This window comes from Hibiscus syriacus, unplaced genomic scaffold (assembly GCF_006381635.1).
Source record: "Hibiscus syriacus cultivar Baekdansim isolate YM2019G1 unplaced genomic scaffold, ASM638163v2 tig00112988_pilon, whole genome shotgun sequence".
Taxonomy (NCBI): Eukaryota; Viridiplantae; Streptophyta; class Magnoliopsida; order Malvales; family Malvaceae; genus Hibiscus; species Hibiscus syriacus.
The window spans coordinates 1,174,442-1,193,727 of record NW_024063432.1 but is presented as its reverse complement, the minus strand read 5'-3'; the positions used below and the strand labels follow the sequence as shown (position 1 = coordinate 1,193,727).

General features: G+C 33.3%; 2 pseudogenes; one reads left to right on the top strand and one right to left on the bottom strand.

Moving 5' to 3' along the window:
• The first annotated feature begins 752 nt into the window (after positions 1 to 752).
• Positions 753 to 5,776, top strand: LOC120185098 (annotated as a pseudogene).
• Positions 5,777 to 7,267: 1,491 nt separating this feature from the next.
• On the bottom strand, positions 7,268 to 11,782 carry LOC120185096 (annotated as a pseudogene).
• Positions 11,783 to 19,286: the final 7,504 nt, after the last annotated feature.

Here is a 19,286-nt window from a genome sequence, read left to right as displayed (position 1 = left end):
TGTCGAACCTAAATGATTAAAACCTAAAATTGATCCGAACCAAAAAATTAAAAATTTAACATTATCCAAAACAAAGACAAACCACCTAATTGGAGTTTGATTCGAATTTTATGTAGCAAAAATAATACGCATTTAGTGTCTAAACTATCAGTTTCGGTACGTTTTAGTACCTAAACTTTTATTTTTTTTCAAAATCATACCTAACATTCAGTTTTCATTTTTGTACCCCGCCGTTAAAAGCATAACACATTTAGTGTCTAAACTATCAGTTTTGATCTGTTTTAATACCTAAACTTTCAATCTTTTCAAAACTTAACATTAGATTTTGAGCGTGATACTAAAATGAAACAAAAACTAAATTTTTTAACTGCGGGTACTACAATGAAACAAAAATTAAACTTTAGGTATGATTTTGAAAAAAATTGAAAGCTTAGGTACTAAAACGGATCAAAACTAATAGTTTAGATGCTAAGCGCGTAATTTATCCAATAAATAAATATTATGTATCAAAGATGTCAAGTTTTTCTTTCTCCAAATCCTCTTCTATTGTTCTTTCTTAATATTAGTAAAAAAAAATCTCTACCCGTAATTTTTTTTGAAAAGTTTTTTCACGTTAAATCTTAATGTTCTTTCTTTTTACAATTGTTCTACATTCGTTATTATCGTGTTTTCATCGTAACAACAAAAACGAATTGCATATCAAAATCAACCCCTTTCGTTTTAAAGAAAACCTTTTGAATTATGTTGTAGATATGGAAGAGAAAACGAATCTCATGCAAAGCTTTGCAAGTTTTGACAATGTTGCGTTCTTATCTAATAAGCAGCCAATGGAAGAAGACTTTGAACTTAGAGTACGTTTGTTTCACTGAAAATATTCTTCAGAAAATGTTTTCTGTAAAATGAATTACATTTTCTGAAAAACATTTTCTGAAAAACATTTTACGATGTTTGGAAGATGTTGTTTAAACTCTTTTTCTACTAGTTGTTCAGACCGTAAGTCATTTTCCAGAAAACACAAAGGAAATTCTGTTGACCAGAAAAATATTTTTCGTTAACCAACCAGTTTTCCTCCAACCAAACACTGGAAAACGAGTAAACGTTTTCCAGAAAACGTTCTAATTGAAACAAACGGACCCTTAATGCAATTTATTTTCTTCCCAAAACATATGTTACATTTAGAGATGGATGCAAGATTTTGTGTTAAGGGAATGAATTTGAATTTATAAAATTTCAAGGGGTGAATTTGAAGTTATAAAATTTTATGTGGGGCGAAAACATATTTTTAATAGAAAATACAGAGAAAAAAATCTAAAATATATGATAATTTTAAATTTGGCAAAAGGGTAACTTTTGCCCATGTAGTTGACCCAATTTATCGTTTTCGTCACTATCACATTTTCGCATTAATTTAACACTCGAAGTTATTCAATTGCATCAATTTTTAAAATGTCTACCATTGTTTAGGGTTTTAGTTTAGGGTTTAAGGTTCAAAATTTATTAGGATTTAGAATTTAGGGTTTTAAGTTAATGTTAGGGTATAAATTGATGCAATTAAACAACTTTGATGGTTAAATTGATGCGAAAATACGATAGAGACGAAAATGATTAATAGGGTCTACTATATGGGCAAAGGCGACCCTTAAGCCTTTAAATTTTTAGGGGGCGACCACCTCCGCCTAGGTCTATCCCTGGACGCATGAATTTATTTTATGGATATGAAGTTAAAAAATTATATTAAAAATTTAGAAGGTACGAATTTATAAAATCTTAAGCGGTACGAAATACAAAAAAGAAACTTAATTTTTAGAGGATGAAACTGCACCCCAATACTCTCCTCGGTCCATCTCTAATTCATTAAGGAATCAGCTCTGAAATGCAAGCCAATGTTGAAAGGCACCAAGAGAGGGCAGAAAAAGGAAAGATAAGTGAAGACACTTAATTCCGTCCCCTTGATTAATATTATTATATAATATATTTATTTACACCATTTTATTTACATTGTGTCAGGCCCAATGAAGCTGAAATGCATGGCCCAGCAGCGACCCAAATGCACAGCCCGAATTGCAAAACAAGGGTTTCCAGAATCCTAGCTCTTTCGTTCCAAGTCAGCGCCGCACGCCCCGTTTTTCATTCTCCACGGTCGCATGCCTCTCAACAACCCCGTTTTTCACGGCAACACTCCAGCGGCTCCGAGTTCTCCGGCGCAAGGAAAGCGTCACCAACGCCACGCATGAAACAGAGCAACCAACATCAGTGTTTTACTCAAATGTAAACTCTAAAAATAGCTTTTTCTTTTGGCTATATATATTATGTAATGAACGCACAAAAGGAAAAAATTTCATAAGAATTTCATACGATTTCAGAGGAAATACAAATAAACTTTTGCAATTATTTTACACAAATCTTCGAGCAGTGCATTCGGCAATCACAAAATTTCCACAAAGAGTTGTGATATTCAAATCATTTTTGCGATTATTAAAGAAGAAGCATAAGGGGTACATTTTCAATCAATCATAGGTAATTCAGATCAATTTTTACCTTTTTAATTAAAACTTGCAATTTTCTTAAATTAAGACAACTGGGAATTATATAGTACCGAAAGGGCGGTTCAAGGGTGCTAATCCTTCCTTGACCGTAATCGACTCTCGAGCCCGACATATTTCTGGTAAAATGCAGATCAAGTAAGATGGTATCCGATCTACCTAAATATCGTTTTAAAATAATCGGTGGCGACTCCTAAGCATTTAATCCAAGTCGAAGCCCAATTCCGGGGCCCACCCGAAAGACGGTTACGACAATAAGGCTGATGAAAAAGCTCGAGGAGTTGCATCAAATTCATCTATAACATATCGTTTTCAGTGCAGAAAGAAGACAATAAAACAAGTTCATCGATTACATTATTCCGGAGTATGTGACCCTATTTTGGTTTGGCAGTTCACGGAATCACACAAAGTGTGAAATTATACGAAAATTATTAAGTGGTTTTAGCGGTTAAAGAAAATATTCTTCGTTTTAAAATTTTCGAGTTCGAGGAACTATACCTACAAGAGGTATATACTTATTAATAACTCAACTTAAGACTCTTGACATAAGCCACAACTCATTCAATGCCACATTCCTACCCGGTGCTTCCAAGCTTAAGTTGCTCAAAATCTTTAATGCATACAGTAACGATTTCACCGGACCGTTGCCGCTTGATGTCGTATGGTTATGGTTCTTGGAGCGACTCAATCTCGGTGGTAGCTATTTTGAAGGCGTGGTACCAGTTGGCTATAGAAGGTTTACTAGATTAAAGTTGCTTGACTTGGCAGGGAGTGCCTTGGAAGGCACGTTACCATCTGAACTGGGATTCTTGAGCACATAGAGATTGGCTACAATGCTTTCACTGGCACGATACCAGTGGAATTTTCACTCTTGTCCAATCTCAAGTACTTGGACATCTCGAATTGTTCGCTTTCGGGTCCACTTCCTCGAGAACTTGGTGATTTAACCAAGCTGGATGCTTTGTATTTGTTTAAGAACAAGTTTAATGGTGAAATCCCAGTGAGTTACACAAAGTTGAAAGCTTTGAAGGTTCTTGATTTATCTGGTAACCAACTCAGTGGCACAATCCCACAAGAGTTGGCTTCCTTGACTGAGTTAACATGGCTGAGCTTAATCGACAACAATCTTTCTGGTACTATCCCGCAAGGCATCGGTGAGTTACCGAATCTCGACACATTACTTCTGTGGGATAACTATTTCAGCGGCATTCTCCCACAGAAGCTAGGTTCAAATGGGAAGTTTCTGTCTCTTGACGTCTCAACGAACTCTCTAACTGGTCCAATCCCTCGGAATCTTTGCCATGGAAACAAGCTTTTCAAACTAATCCTTTTCAACAATATGTTCACGCATGAGCTTCCGGGAAGCCTTGTGAAGTGCACATTGCTTTCGAGATTACGAATCCAAAACAATATTCTCAATGGTACCATCCCACTTGGATTTGGACACTTGAAAATTTGAACATTTGTGGATTTGAGTATGAACAAATTTACGGGGGAGATTCCTCGTGATCTTGGCCATGCACCATTGTTGCAGTACCTTAACATCTCGGAGAACTCTTTCGACGATGAATTGCCGAATGTTGTATGGTATTCACCGAGCTTGCAAATTTTCTCAGCAAGCTCATCCAAGATCATAGGTAAAATCCCAGATTTCGTTGGCTGCAATAACATGTACAAGATCGAACTCCAAGGTAATTCGCTAAAAGGAAGCATCCCTACGGACATTGATCACCGTCAAAAGCTTTTGTCTTTGAATTTAAGTAGCAATTCGCTTACCGGGATGATTCCATTGGAGTTGTTGTCGCTTTTTTTGATAAATTCGGTTGATCCTTCCCGTAACTTACTCACCGGAACCATCCCTTCGAGCTTCGAAAACTGTAGCACTTTGGAAAATTTCAATGTTTCCTACAATTTTTATCCGGTCCAATCCCATCGTCCGGTCCAACATTTCGTAATTTACACCCTTCATCGTTTTCCGGCAACAATGGACTTTGCGGTACGATTGTATCGAAACCGTGCCCTGCCGAGGCAATGTATACACGTGAAGTGGAAGCTGGTGATAACAAGCAGCCTAAGAGAACGGCTGGAGCTATAGTTTGGATTGTGGCAGCTGCATTGTGCATCTCTTTGTTTGTTCTCGTGGAAGTGACCCGCTGTTTACATTGCAGCCACAGATTCATCGACGACCGTGAGATTGGACGGTGGAAATTAACCGCCTTCCAGCAGTTGAATTTCACGGCTGATGATGTGCTGGAGTACCTGTCAATGACGGATGAGATCATAGGGATAGGGTCGACAGGAACAGTATACAAAGCCGAGATGCCGGATGGCGAGATCATAGCGGTGAAGAAATTGTGGGGTAAGCAAAAGGACACCGCGAGACGGAGGAGAGGGCCATTACCGGAGGTGGAAGTGTTGGGGAACGTCCGGCATCGGAACATAGTGAGATTGCTAGGATGTTGCAGCAACAGGGAGTGCACCATGCTAGTCTATGAATACATGCCAAATGGAAACCTTGATGACTTGTTGCATGGCAACATTAACAGGGGGGACAATTTGGATGTTGATTGGGTGACAAGGCACAAAATCGCTCTCGGGGTAGCTCAAGGCATTTGTTATCTCACCACGACTGCGATCCGGTCATCGTCCACCGTGATGTTAAACCGAGTAACATTTTATTAGACGGCGAGATGGAAGTTCGAGTGGCGGATTTTAGGGTGGCGAAGTTGATCCAAGGCGATGACTACGAGTCCATGTCGATGTCGGTCATTGGTGGCTCCTATGGCTACATTGCTCCAGGTTCGTTTTTTTATTCAATTTTCGGTTCATTTATATTCGAATTTAAGTCGGATCGGGATGAATCATTTGCTTTGTTTTTGTAGAATATGCATACACCCTACAAGTTGATGAAAAGAGTGATGTCTATAGTTTCGGAGTGGTGTTAATGGAGATTGTAAGCGGAAAAAGATCGGCGGACTCGGAATTCGGCGACGGAAACAGCATTGTGGAACGGATGAGGTCTAAAGTGGAGCAAAGACGGAACTGTTGAGATTTTGGATAGAAATGCAGGGGCAACATGTGCATCTGTCAGGGAAGAGATGATGCAGATGCTTAGAATTGCATTGTTATGTACCGGCCATAACCCGGCGGACCGGCCATCGATGAGGGGCATTGTGTCGATGCTGCAAGAAGCCGAGCCAAAGCGGAAACCACCACAGAAGAGTGGTAGTTAATGGAAGCAATGTGGTTCATGGCATTAGATTCTATAGCACAGAAGGCTATACCGGAGTTTTAATGAAAATGGTGGGAAATTGAAGTGATTTTCCTTTTTTTTGGGTAAATAACACAAATAATCCCTATTATATGTCGTTATTTTATTGAGTCTCCCATTATTGTAAAAATTTACAAAATTATCATCCGACTATTTATATGTTCTAAACTCGTCATTTTCTAATGAAAAATTGTTGGTTGTTTGAGCTGAACATTAACATGGTGACGATATGATAAAATGCCAAGTTTGAAACATATGAATAGTCGTGTGACAATTTTGAAAACTGTTGAGGGACTCAACAAAGCAACGCCTTATAGCCGATGACCATTTTATTTTTAATAATTGATGAACTATTTTGTAATTTTTAATAGTTAGAGACTCAACAAAATAATACCTATAATCATAGAATCAATTTATAACTTTTAATAATTAAAAAATTTAATAAAACAACGCTTTATAATCGAGGATCGTTTGTATACTACTTTTTTTTCCACATTATTTCTCTAGTTAAGCCAAATTTTGGAGAAGCTTCTTAGTTGACGGCCCATACCAATTAATTAGTTGGTCTGAAACTTACCTGATGAAGATTCGTGGGTCTTATTTGGCCCGCTGACTATCAACTGTGATAGATTTCATACACACATGGTTGAACACGAGATCCGAATCCGATGGATTTTGATCCGACTTAATACTATCGGATCAGATTATTTTAAAAAGATTTTGGGTTTGGGTTTTGTTAGACTTTTTAGAGACTATTTTTAGGCTGGGTTTATGTTTAGAGTGAAAATATTTGACCCGACCTAATTCAAAAAATATAATTTTATTAGATATATTTAGAGATAATTACAATAATATATCTCTTTCTATATATATTATTTTTTAATTAAATCCATATTTTTTATTGAATAAAAGTATTTTTTTTATAAATGTTTTCTTTCGGGTCTAGTCGGGTTCAGGATTTATCTCAAAAGGACAAGTCGGGTTCGGGTCGAATGGAGGATTATAATTTTTGGATTAGGTTCAGATCAGAGGGAGAGTTTATAATTTTCAGGCCGGGTCAAATTGATCGGAAACCTAACTCAACCCGACCCATGTCCATCCCTACACATGCATGTTGATTTTAATTTAAACCTAAATATTTGATTCCATTCACTCAAATTTAAATTTAATTTGACCATACCAAAATAGCAACTTATATCTATCTAAATTAGAAATCGGTTTCGAAATAATCTAAACTCAAAATGATTTCACCGCTCGATTCGACCAGTACACGGTTCCTTACATGCATGGGGCAGATGGAGGCAGTCGTTTCCCAGAAATTTTAAAATTCCTATATATTTTAATTTTTTTCATGTATTTTTTGTTGAAAGTCTATTTTCGTCTCTCTGAAATTTTATAAATTCAAGTTCTCCCCTAAAATTTTTAAAAATTCAAATTCACCCCTATCACAAAATCATACTTTTGTCCATGATTCCTTAGCTGCTTGAATGAGATGTACAATTAGACTCTGCTCAGACAAAAAAATTTGTGGAGGGACCAAGGTGAAAACATCTTCCATTTCTTCCAAACATTGTTTCTCTTGTTCCACCATGCTTATAACTTCAGTGATTAAATACAGCATTTTCTCCACCGGCTGTGAGAAGATGTTTATAATGCTGGCTTTTATGCCATCCATTACCTCAATGGCTGCACTTATGGCTTCATGCATGGACTCCACGTCGGCCTGTAATAGAATATAATGTTATTTCGTTGAGTAGTGAATTATAAGATATTGTTTTGTTGAGTCTTGATTACTAAAAGTTACTAAAATGGTAATCTAATTATTTATATGTTCCAAATTCGTCATTTTTTGTTGAAAAATTGACGACCGTATAAGCTGATGTTGACCTATTTGTTGGGATATGATAAAATCTGATTCCAGAACTATTTGAGTTGTATTCTGTGAATTGACTTCTGTTTACCTTAGCCAGTGCTTGAAAGCAACGGTGGCACCAATAGACATCATTCAAATATTATTTTATCATATCCCAACTAGCATGTTAACGTCCGGCTCAAACGGGTATAAAACAACACCATATAATCATGAGACTATTTTATAACTTTTAATAATTGAATGACTGAAATGACCATTCAGCTCAGTTGGTAGAGCACAAGGTTTTAACCTTGAGGTCGTGGGATTGAGTCCCATAGAGGGCATTTCATAATTCGGAGGTCTCCTACGGAAGATGCTCTCAACCTAGTGTTGGGGGCAACCTACTATCTTACCTCTCCCTTACTCCATTACATATGGAACAAGGGACATTCATTTTAATAATTGAATGACTCAACAAAACAACGACCTATAATCGAGGACCATTTGTGTACTTTAGCCTTAAATATTCAACTTGGGATAAGTAAAATATGGTACAAGTACCTTGGCTTCTTGAATTAGGGGGACCCTAACTAGGATTGCTGAGAGTTTCCGAATCACCCGACTGATGGCCTCGAAGTTTTTGGCTTCAAGCTTCGCCCATCATTGAGTAGACGTAGCTGTGGCCCTACGATTTCATGTAGTTTGATCTCATGAATCAGTTTCTCTGCTACAATTCTCTTTTCTAACGTGGAGTTCCTTATTTTTAGAATTCTTAGCCACACACCAAATAATTTGTCCTGAAATGTAAATAGTAAAAAAATTATAAACTTTTGTAATCATAATGCATCCATTAAGGATACAGGTGTGCACATATCCATCATGAAGTTTGAATTTTCTTCGGATAATTACATATTTTAATAGTTGTGTTCACCCTGAAATTTTAGTTGTGCCTACTATGTATAAAAATTTTATGTGATTAATATACATGTGTGTCACCTTGAAAAATATTTCTAGATCCGCCACTAGCTTTAAGAGATATATTTAATCAATGAAAATAAAAAAATTATCTCTAAAAGGTGACTGATAGATTTGACTGATTTATTTTGATATAGTAAAAGAGTAAGACATATAAGAGTAAAAAATATATATAAGTGTTTTAAACTTAAAGTTAATTACATATCTCAAACTCAAATATATTTAACCATAAATGGATCGAATATAAAATAATTAAATTTAAAGTTAATTACATATCTCGTTTTAAATTGTTTTTTTAACTTTTTGAATATTCTAATTTTAACCTCAAATTATGGTTCTCATTTTAATTTAGTCTTAAACTTTTAAGCATTCTAATTTCATCCCTAAAGTATGTACCTCATTTGAAATTGGTCCACAAACTTTTAAATCTCCAAATTTCATCCCCAATTCATCAAAATATGTAATTAGTTTCAACCATAGTTTAACCTAAATTTTATTTTTTAAAACATATAATGATATAACTTGGCCTAATGATTTTATTAACAATGAATGTGATTTGCATAGACATATAGTCTAGGATGACATTGAAATGTTCAAAAAGTTTTTAGGAATAGTTTAGAATGAAGGTCATAGTTTGGCGATGGAATTGAAATGTTCAAAGGTTTGAGAATTAATTTAGAATGGCGGACATAGTTTAAGGATGAAATTCGAATGTTTACAGGTTTATGGACTAATTTAGAATGACGATATAATTTGAGGACATCTTATGACATTAACTCTTAAATTTAAAATGATCCTAATATGAGTGTAAAACTAAAATGATATATCAAACCTATATATATATATCCATGGCGAATTGTTGATACCTGAGCATCTATATTCACGGCGGCCATGGCAACCTCAGCTCTAGCGTTGGCAAACCTCCATTGCAACATCCTGTTATACACAACTCGAAATTGATGATACTCTTCTTCTTGTATAGGTGACACCTTCTTCTTCTGGCCGCTGAAATACTTTAAAACCCCACTTACACGGCCGCCGCCGCCTTTGGAGCACTTAGCCCTTACCTCATTTGTCCTAAAAGAATACCCTTGCGGCTCCATCTTCACCATCAACGGAGAAGTCCTACCCGGAGACAACGCCCATGCAGACGGAGAGGGCGAATTCGTGACCGGTTTTGACGATCCCTTTGTTTTCGAACCGCCACGCTGCAAGAATCTAACGAACCCATCTCTAGTACTACTCTCTTGATGATTACTCTTCTTCTGCATGCTCGATAGGACCGCCGTGGGGTTGATATTCTCTCCGTTTATTAGGGTTCTCGGCCTCGTTGTCGACTTCGACCTGTTAGCATGGGCGGACGTAAAATTATATACTTAGGGTAAAAATATAAAGAAAAATCTAAAATATATGATAAGTTAAAATTTCTAGGGCAACTGCCTGTTAGTTAATCTTGGGGTCGAGTTGATCATCGACGGTTCCCTTTTTAGGGCTATGGTCCCACTTCGACTCCGCAGCAGGTGCGGTGGCGACACGGACCTCGTCTCCGAATGATGGCGGCGCGTGGAAGAGGTTTCCATGGTATAAGTTTTTTTTCGTTGAAGTTGGTTATCAAGATGAGATGAGTTTTGGTGATTAAGGAATAGGGTTTTTAAAAGAGGAAGTGGAAATGCAAGGTTTAAGCATAAGTTGAGGGCACGTTGAAGGAGGAAGGTAGGTTGGTGAGGAGAAGACTATTACCCTTCATTTTAAGGCTTCCACGAACAAGGAATATTATTTACGACCTGCCAAAATTTTCTTTTAAAATTAATTAACATTGTATATAGTATTCATTAATGGTATAATATAGAGTTAATTATGTATTCGATATGCACGAACTAATTTCTTCAGTAATTCAAACATCAACGATTACAACACGAGTGATTATATATTCGTAAACTTAATACTTAAAACACTCAAAATTGTTTCTTATACGAATCTTAAAAATCTAAAATATATGTATGAATTTAAAGTTGTTTCACAATAGAATATTGCTATAATAAAAACATGCGGAACTTGATAATAGAGTTTAGGGAATCAATTTAAAGTTTTAAAAAGATAGAGGTTTAAATTAAATTTTTTTAAATTGAAGAGCTCTATTTATATTTTTTTTTCAAAAAAAAAATTGGGATCTAACCTAAAATTTTTAAAAATTTTAGAGGATTAATGAGAATTTTTAAAAATTATGAGAGAAATTTAATTAAGAACGTTAAAAAATTTTAAAGCTTAATGTGAATCTTTTATAAAATTTTGGGGCCAAATTAACTTTTTAATAATTTTAAGGTCTAGAATTAAAATTTTCAAAATTTAGAGGCCATGTCCCACATATTCTCACTATGTGCTACAATTAAGAGTCATCATCAATATTGTAACAAGTAGGGGTGTTTAAATTAATCGTTACTGTTAATCGTAGTCATTAATCGATATAACCGTTACATTTTAAAGGTTAATTAGGCTAACTATTAAGATTAAACGGTTTTGATTATCCGAACCGTTAAAAATATCGAACTGTTATAAAGAAATAAGATTTTTTACAAATATATATGTTTCCATCCTCGTAAATTTTATGAAAATTTAAAAATTTTAAGTCGTTTTATGTTTGAAAAAATTTGTAATAGATTAACCATAACTTAATAATCGAACTGTTAATAATAATTAACCATTAGCGGTTAACCGTGTTTTAACAGTTAATTAAATATTATTAGTTCTAAATAATAATTTGATTAATGGGCCTAGGTGACCATAAGTGTCGATAGATGTTAAAAGCAATGTACACCGTCATGAAACATTTGCTGCCATGTACACCGTCGACGACAGCGCAAAGGCGTTTGCGATGGCAACTAACACCAGACCCGCCGGACCGGCTGACGTCGCCGATTCCAACGTCAATTTTCCTGGTGAAAAAAAAAACAAGTCGAAGATGGTCCTTTTTTAAAAAAAATGAAAAGAAAACAGCCATTAAAAGAACTAACGTGAAGCCATGGCGGAACCGACAACCGCAAACACGTAAAAGAATGTTGAAATGAACTCTGCAAGATAGGCTCTGAGAGCACCGGCGGTGACTAATTGCTTGAAACGGGAAGTGAAGGACGCTGCAGCCATTTTCGATAGCCAAGAAGAAGAAGATTATAAAATTTTCTGATCACAAATGAAACAAAATCCTGATTTGTTCTGCGTTTGAACGTGTAAGAAAGACGAAGAGATGAAGGGAAGTTTACATAAGAATCAAAGGTTGCAACTTTCTGAAGTTCAAAAATTAACCGCCCACACTGCTCACGTCGAGGCGGTGCGTTGCGGTATTTGGTGACGGTTTATACCGTTACGTTGATTTAATTTGTAGAAGCGGCTTGGGCTACCCGTTTACGTTTGTGGGTTTCACACAATTTAAAAATTTTAAAATTAATAAAAAGTTTTTAAACTTATTTTATTTTAAAATTATTTTATCAAAATAAAAACATTTTTATAACTAATTATTTGCCATGGTAGTTGTTTATTACTATAATGTAACATCCCAAACTATGGTTAATGACTAAATTGTAAAATTTCGGAATTTGGTAATTAAAGTAAAATAGTTGAATAGTTCAATGATGTATTTGGGAATATTTTCAGAAAGTTATTAGTAGTTATCAAAGGAATTAAAGGGCAAAATAGTCATTTGATCATTTAAGGAATTAAAAATGTGATAGGGATATATATTTACACGTTGGGGGTGAAGGAAACCAAAAACAAGGTTTCCAGAATTCATTTCTTCTCATTTCTTCTTTGTGCGTGAAGCCCAACTCAAAGGTGAGTTTTTATTTTTGTTGATTATTTGTTAAATTAAAGGTTGGGTTTTGATCATTAGATGATAACTAAGCTTAAGGAAAGCTTAAGTTATCTTAAAATCAAAAGATAAAGGAGTTAGAGAAGATTAAAGATTTGGAGTTTTTTAGTGAAATCTTGAAATAGAGTTGATAAGTTGAATTTGAAGTTAAATTCGACTTGTCATCAGCTTAATTAAGAGATATGAAGTGATAGAATTGAAATTAGAACATGTTGAAAATTTGGTATGATTATTGATTTCTATATGGTGAATAGAATTTTGAGGTTTAAGATGAAATAAATGAATATAAATTAGTTTAAGTATGTATATATGAGTTAAGAATATAAAAGAGGATGAAATATGAAGAATTGAAGCAAAAATAGTGAATTTTCGTGTAATAAACAGTGATTTCTAGGCTTGAACAAAATTTCCAGATTACGCAGGGGGTACACATTCCCCCTAGGGGGGTATCGATTCCTCCTAAATGAAAAATAGAATTTTGGTTCATTAAACTGGATTAAGTTATTAACATCAAGTTTAAGGTTTAGGCTTCTGATAGCTGTTTTGAACTGTTATATTTATGTAGATATTGAGCCTAAACAAGTTCTGGAATAATCAAAGAATTATGATCGAATCAAAGCAAGGCTAAGGTGAGTGCAATTTAATTATACTTAAGTTATCGATCAAACATTGGCTTGCAATGAGCCAATGACAGAGTTATTATGGTAAGAGTAATTTCTAAAATATATGTGATCTTTATGTGTGTATGAGTACATGAAAATGTGTATAGGTGTCATGTGTTATTATATGTGATATGTGATATTGAATTACATGAATATATGAAAAATGTGATATTAACTATGTGATATACATGATATGTTATCTTATGTGCTATGTAAGGTATATTTGAATATATGTAAACAATATATAACATATGTATATGAACAAAGGAGAAATTCTTTAAGCCATATGAAACAAACTATGTGATTCTATGCAAAGTGATATGAAATATGTGGCATATAAATATGCAACCCATGATACATGTTATATGATATGAACCTATGTGATTACATGAGAAAGAATATATGTCTATGAGAAGACATAAGAACAAGGTATAATCTATGTGACATGTGAATATGATTCATATGAAAATGTTCTACGTGTAAGTGAATTATGTGCTGATGTGAATATGTGATAATTATAAAAGATAATGCCCATGTTATGTGTCATGAGATCTAGAGGTATAGTTGGCATGCCAAGGGTCGAGGGTCTACGCGATCCTTCGGGATAATTCTACGTGGTCCTTCGGGACATATATGTATTATTTGGAACACGTATGAAGTCTTCTGAGACACCTACTTGATCCTTGGTATATGTGTATGATTCTTAAGGAATTTATATGTGGTCCTTATGGACAATCTTATATGCACTACGGTGCATTTCTACGCGGTCATTAGGGACAAATTCTACGTGGCACTTCAGTGCAAATTTATACGAGCTGTGGTGACAACATTTGTGTACATCCTCAATGTACTCGAATACCTTAAGTTCTAAAAAATGTACATGGGCTAATAAAAGACAATAACAAATACAATATATGTGATGTATATGCTTTTGGTGATATCAAATATGTTACATGAATTGTATGATGTTATGTGTGTTTTGTTATGAAATGATATATGTGTTCCATAATATATATGGAAATGTTCAACATATGCTTATATGATATAAAGAAATTAGTGATGATAAAATGAGAAATGATAAGCATGTTAATGATGTTATGTTACATGATATGTGCATGTATGTATATATTACAGAAAAGAATATATACTTTGGTATGATAAGGTAATATCAAATGTTAATGCATTGTAGAAGTTACAGTTAACATATAATTATGCTTTATATGCCTCACTAAGTCAACGACTTAGCGTGTGATTGTTTCACGCGTAGGTTCTGAGAATAGGAAGATTTGTAAAAGTCATGCAAGACAGGCAGTTTCTCCTTTACAAAGATCAGATCAGAAAAAAATGTATAGTATGTATTTTGTAATAAGGATAGTGGTTGGCATGTAAATAAGGGTTTGAATACGATATATTTTAAATCAGTTTTGTAAAAGCATATGATTGAATTTTGTAATGTTTTAAACATATATTTTTAAATGGTAAATGAAAGATGATGAACGTTTTAATTTTTATGAATTTATACGTATTTTACAGAAGTATTGTAGTATGGTATCGATTCCCTGTAGCAGGGGAATCAGTTCCCCTCTTTAAATCTGGAAAATTTTAATATTCGGGGTACTGTAGCAGGTATTGTTCATCACTGTTCATACGGTACTGTTCATACATATTTTACTGTTCATAAATACATTTTTTATTGGAAATTTTATACGAAACACAATTTAATAGAATATTGTGATATTTTCCTAAAATGAGTTCAAATATTTTGATATTTTGTAAGAAAAAGGTTTTGAAAAGTCAATGTGACATATCAGACTCGTATTCGGGTCGGATACGGGTTGGGGTGTTACATTTAATGGTATCAGAGCTACGGTTTAGTCGATTCTAGGCTAAAAACGAAGTCGAAAGTGTTGTAAAAAGTATACATGCCAACATAAAGTGAAAAATTTTCTGATCTGATAGTGTAAGGAGTATACTGTCTTGTAAATAGAGTTAAATTGTTATGTTATATTAAATGTATGATCATAAGAGTTTCCAAAGTGAAGCATAAGGCAATATACTGAAGGTAATAGCATTCACCTGCCCTGACCAGGCAGGGAGAAGAGCGAAAAACCTCAGAGCGTGCCTGTACAAGATTATAGAATGTTTCATGATGTTAAATGATATTATGATGTGTTTTTAATTTTATACTTCTATAATTCATAGAATGAATGTATCGAAAAGAGTTGAGAACACCCGAGCTCAAGGGTGAATTTGAGAAATGTTCCATTGTTATGGAAATTTGATTAAATGATAGGAAGATAAATTAGAAAGTTTTCATTTCTCCAAAGTGAAGAAGTTAAATTGAGTAGTTTCGTTACTATGTGGGTAAGTTAAAAGTATGGTGAACAAATGTCACCATAAGAATGTTAAAAGACCAAGTGATGTGGTTATCGTTTGTAGAAGAGTTTAAAAAAATAATAATAATAAGTACATGGATGATCAGTTCATAAAATAAATAAAGCTTGAATATATGAGCTTGAAACAAGGGAATTATACATGCATGGGTATGAAAGTAAGTTTGATAAGTTAAGTAGAATTATTGTTGAGTTGATTCTGATTAAGAATGATAAAAGGGATGTGATTGATTGTTTAAGGCTTGCACATTAAATTAAAAGAGTGTTACTGGTTTTGAAATTGTTCTTATTTCATGAAATGGTTAATCGCGTTAAAGCTCTAGAGAGAGCTAAGAATAAAAGGATTGAAGAACAAAAATCTTAGGTGATTAAGAGAATTAGTGCTTTATAGAGTTAAGCACCATCAAAGAAAGATAGAGATTTTGGTTTTCAACTTTAAACCAGACATGAATTAGTTGTATTCTCCGTCAGAGAATCAAATCAGATGAGAGTTCGACAGACTCCAGTAGTAGGGTTTGATTTTGAAAGATTAAACAAGGAGTTATTTGATAATAAGTTAGGGTTAAAGATAACCTTTGTGAATTGGGTTAAAAGGCATGCTAAAAGTTATGAAAATTGAAGCAGGAAAATTATTTTAAAGGGATGAGATTAGTATTGAAATCTGGTGATTGTTGAAACAAGTGGAGAAAACACAAGTATAAGAATGATAAATAATAAGGTTTTGTGCACGTAAAGTTGACTATCAAAGTCATGAAAATGTGATAAGGAGTGATAGTTAAGGATAAATATATGTGATATAAAAGAGCATGGGAGTATTAAGGACATGATATGGTTTAGTTATGTATAACACAATGCTGATTATAAAAAGGTAAATGGAATGGTTGAATTCGAACTAAAGGAATCGTATTATGGATGAGTGAGAATGAAGGTTTACATTTTGATTGAAAGAAAAAAGTTGACCAATAAAGTAGTGTGATAGTGAATGTATTAAGTTAAAGTATTTGTATGTTTGACGGAAACAAAGGATTGATAGAAAAGTTAAAATGATAAAGAGGGATAAGTAGAAATGATATGAAAAGAATGTAAAAGTATAAGAAAAAAATAATGAAAGAATTAAAGTAATGAAGTGAAGATTATGATAGCACGAAAGATTTATTGAAGAGGTGATATGTGAAAAGGAATATTGGAATTGTAAATAGTATTGTGTATAAGCAAGAGTGTTGATATGATAAGGGATTTGCATTATAGATGGAAAGGGTTAGCAATGGCTAAAAAAATTAAATTATTATGTGATGGAAATGTATTGGAATTATGAGATATTGTCAGGTTATGATAGCCAAATATGAAATGGATTCGAATACGATGTATATTTTAATTATGTAATGTGATGTAGTGAATGAGATAAGGATTTGAAAGAAAAGTTTGAGAATGATTATGTCGGCAAACAGTTTATAAGACAAATAAAGTTACAACATTTGATTTTGAAATAGATGAATAATACTATGCGTGCATAAGATATCGTTAAGGGAAATTTCGATGGAAAAGAATATATAGGATCAAGTTGATAGGGGTTGTACCCTAGATTAAAAAGTTAAGGATTGCGTTCAGAAAATTAAATGTACAACTGAATAATGTTAGAGGATCTCCACTATCCTAAAGTGTAAAAGTTAGATGAAGTAATTGAGTTGCTATATGGTGGAGCTAAAATATGGTAAATAAATGTTATAATGAGAATAAGATAAGATGCATTGAGGTGAATATTGTTTCGGAAAAGCTTAAAGAAATAGTACATCAAGTGATTATTTTATAAGATAGAAGACGTTGAAATGTTTAATGCGAGAAAAGAAAATTTCATGGTGCACATGAATGAAGGTGGATTTGAAAAGTTAAGTAAACTATGGTTGAGATATTTCTGATTGAAAATAAATAAATAAATAAATATATGATTAATCGATTAGGGCTTGTGCCCTAGATTGAACAGTTGTTATTAACTAGCTGTAAGAGTAAAGGTGATAGAGTAATAAGATTGGAAGAAAAGAAAAAGTGAGTTGATTAAGTATAATATGAATCTGGATATGGTTATGTATTTTAATCATATAGATATGATGAAGGCAAAGAGAAGAGTATTTACATGTTTAAAAGGGAGTTTTGAGAGAGAGAAAAAATACCAAGTACGAGAGATGGTAAAGAATGATGTTCTGTATAAGTACAACTGCTTATCAAAGTTATAAAGATATGATAAAGATCAGTAATTAGAGATGAATAGAGTATGAAAATACTAGTGAAAGATATGATTTATTTGTGGATAAAGGGATCTTGATTATAGAAAGATGGAGTGTAAAGGATCAGATATGATAAAGGTTATATGGAAGTGTAGATTATAAGTTCGATGAAGAAATAAGAAAAATGTGCAAGGTAATATGAAATATTGTTTGATTCTGTAAAATATATATGTTTAATAACAATTGAAGAAGATGGAAGGTTATGTTCTTAATCAAACGATGATGGAATAAAAGTTTGGTTATTGTTGCAATGTAATTAAAATTTATATGGAATTTTAGAGAGATAAAAGGAAAATGTAAAATCAAAGGAAAGAAAAGACAGAAATAGATAAGGTTACCAGTTACTGTATAAATGACAGTAGATGAATGAATAAGGTAAAACGTTAGTTGAAGAAATAAAGGAATGAAATATCAACTAAAGGAAACAACATGAGAGTATTAAAAGATATGTTTTTGTCAAAGTGTGCAATGAAAATTCGAGGATGAATTTTCTTAAAAGGAGGGAGATTTGTAACATCCCAAACTATGGGTTAGTGACTAAATTGTAAAATTTCAGAATTTGGTAATATAAGTAAAATAGTTGAATAGTTCAATGATGTATTTGGGAATATTTTCGGAAAGTTATTAGTAGTTATCAAAGGAATTAAAGGGCAAAATGGTCATTTGATCATTTAAGGAATTAAAAATGTGATAGTAGGGATATATTTATACTTGGGGTGAAGGAAACCAAAAAACAAGGTTTCCATAATTCATTTCTTCTCATTTCTTCTTTGTGCGTGAAACTCCAGCTTAAAGGTGAGTTTTATTTTTGTTGATTATTTGTTAAATTAAAGGTTGGGTTTTGATCATTAGATGATAACTAAGCTTAAGGAAAGCTTAAGTTATCTTAAAATTAAAAGATAAAGGAGTTAGAGAAGATTAAAGATTTGGAGTTTTTGAGTGAAATCTTGAAATAGAGTTGATAAGTTGAATTTGAAGTTAAATTCGATTTGTCATCAGCTTAATTAAGAGATATGAAGTGATAGAATTGAAATTAGAACATGTTGAAAATTTGTTATTATTATTGATTTCTATATGGTGAATAGAATTTTGAGGTTTAAGATGAAATAAATGGATATAAATTAGTTTAAGTATGTATATTTGAGTTAAGAATATAAAAGAGGATGAAATATGAAGAATTGAATAAAAAATAATGAACAATGATTTATGGGCTTGAAAAAATTTCCAGATTATGCAGGGGGTACAAATTTTCCCTGGGGGGTATCGATTCCCCCTAAATGAAAAATAGAATTTTGGTTCATTAAACTGGATTAAGTTATTAACATTAAGTTTAAGGTTTAGGCTTATGATAGCTATTTTGAACTATTATATTTATGTAGATATTGAGCCTAAACAAGTTCTGGAATAATCAAAGAATTATGATCGAATCAAAGCAAGGCTAAGGTG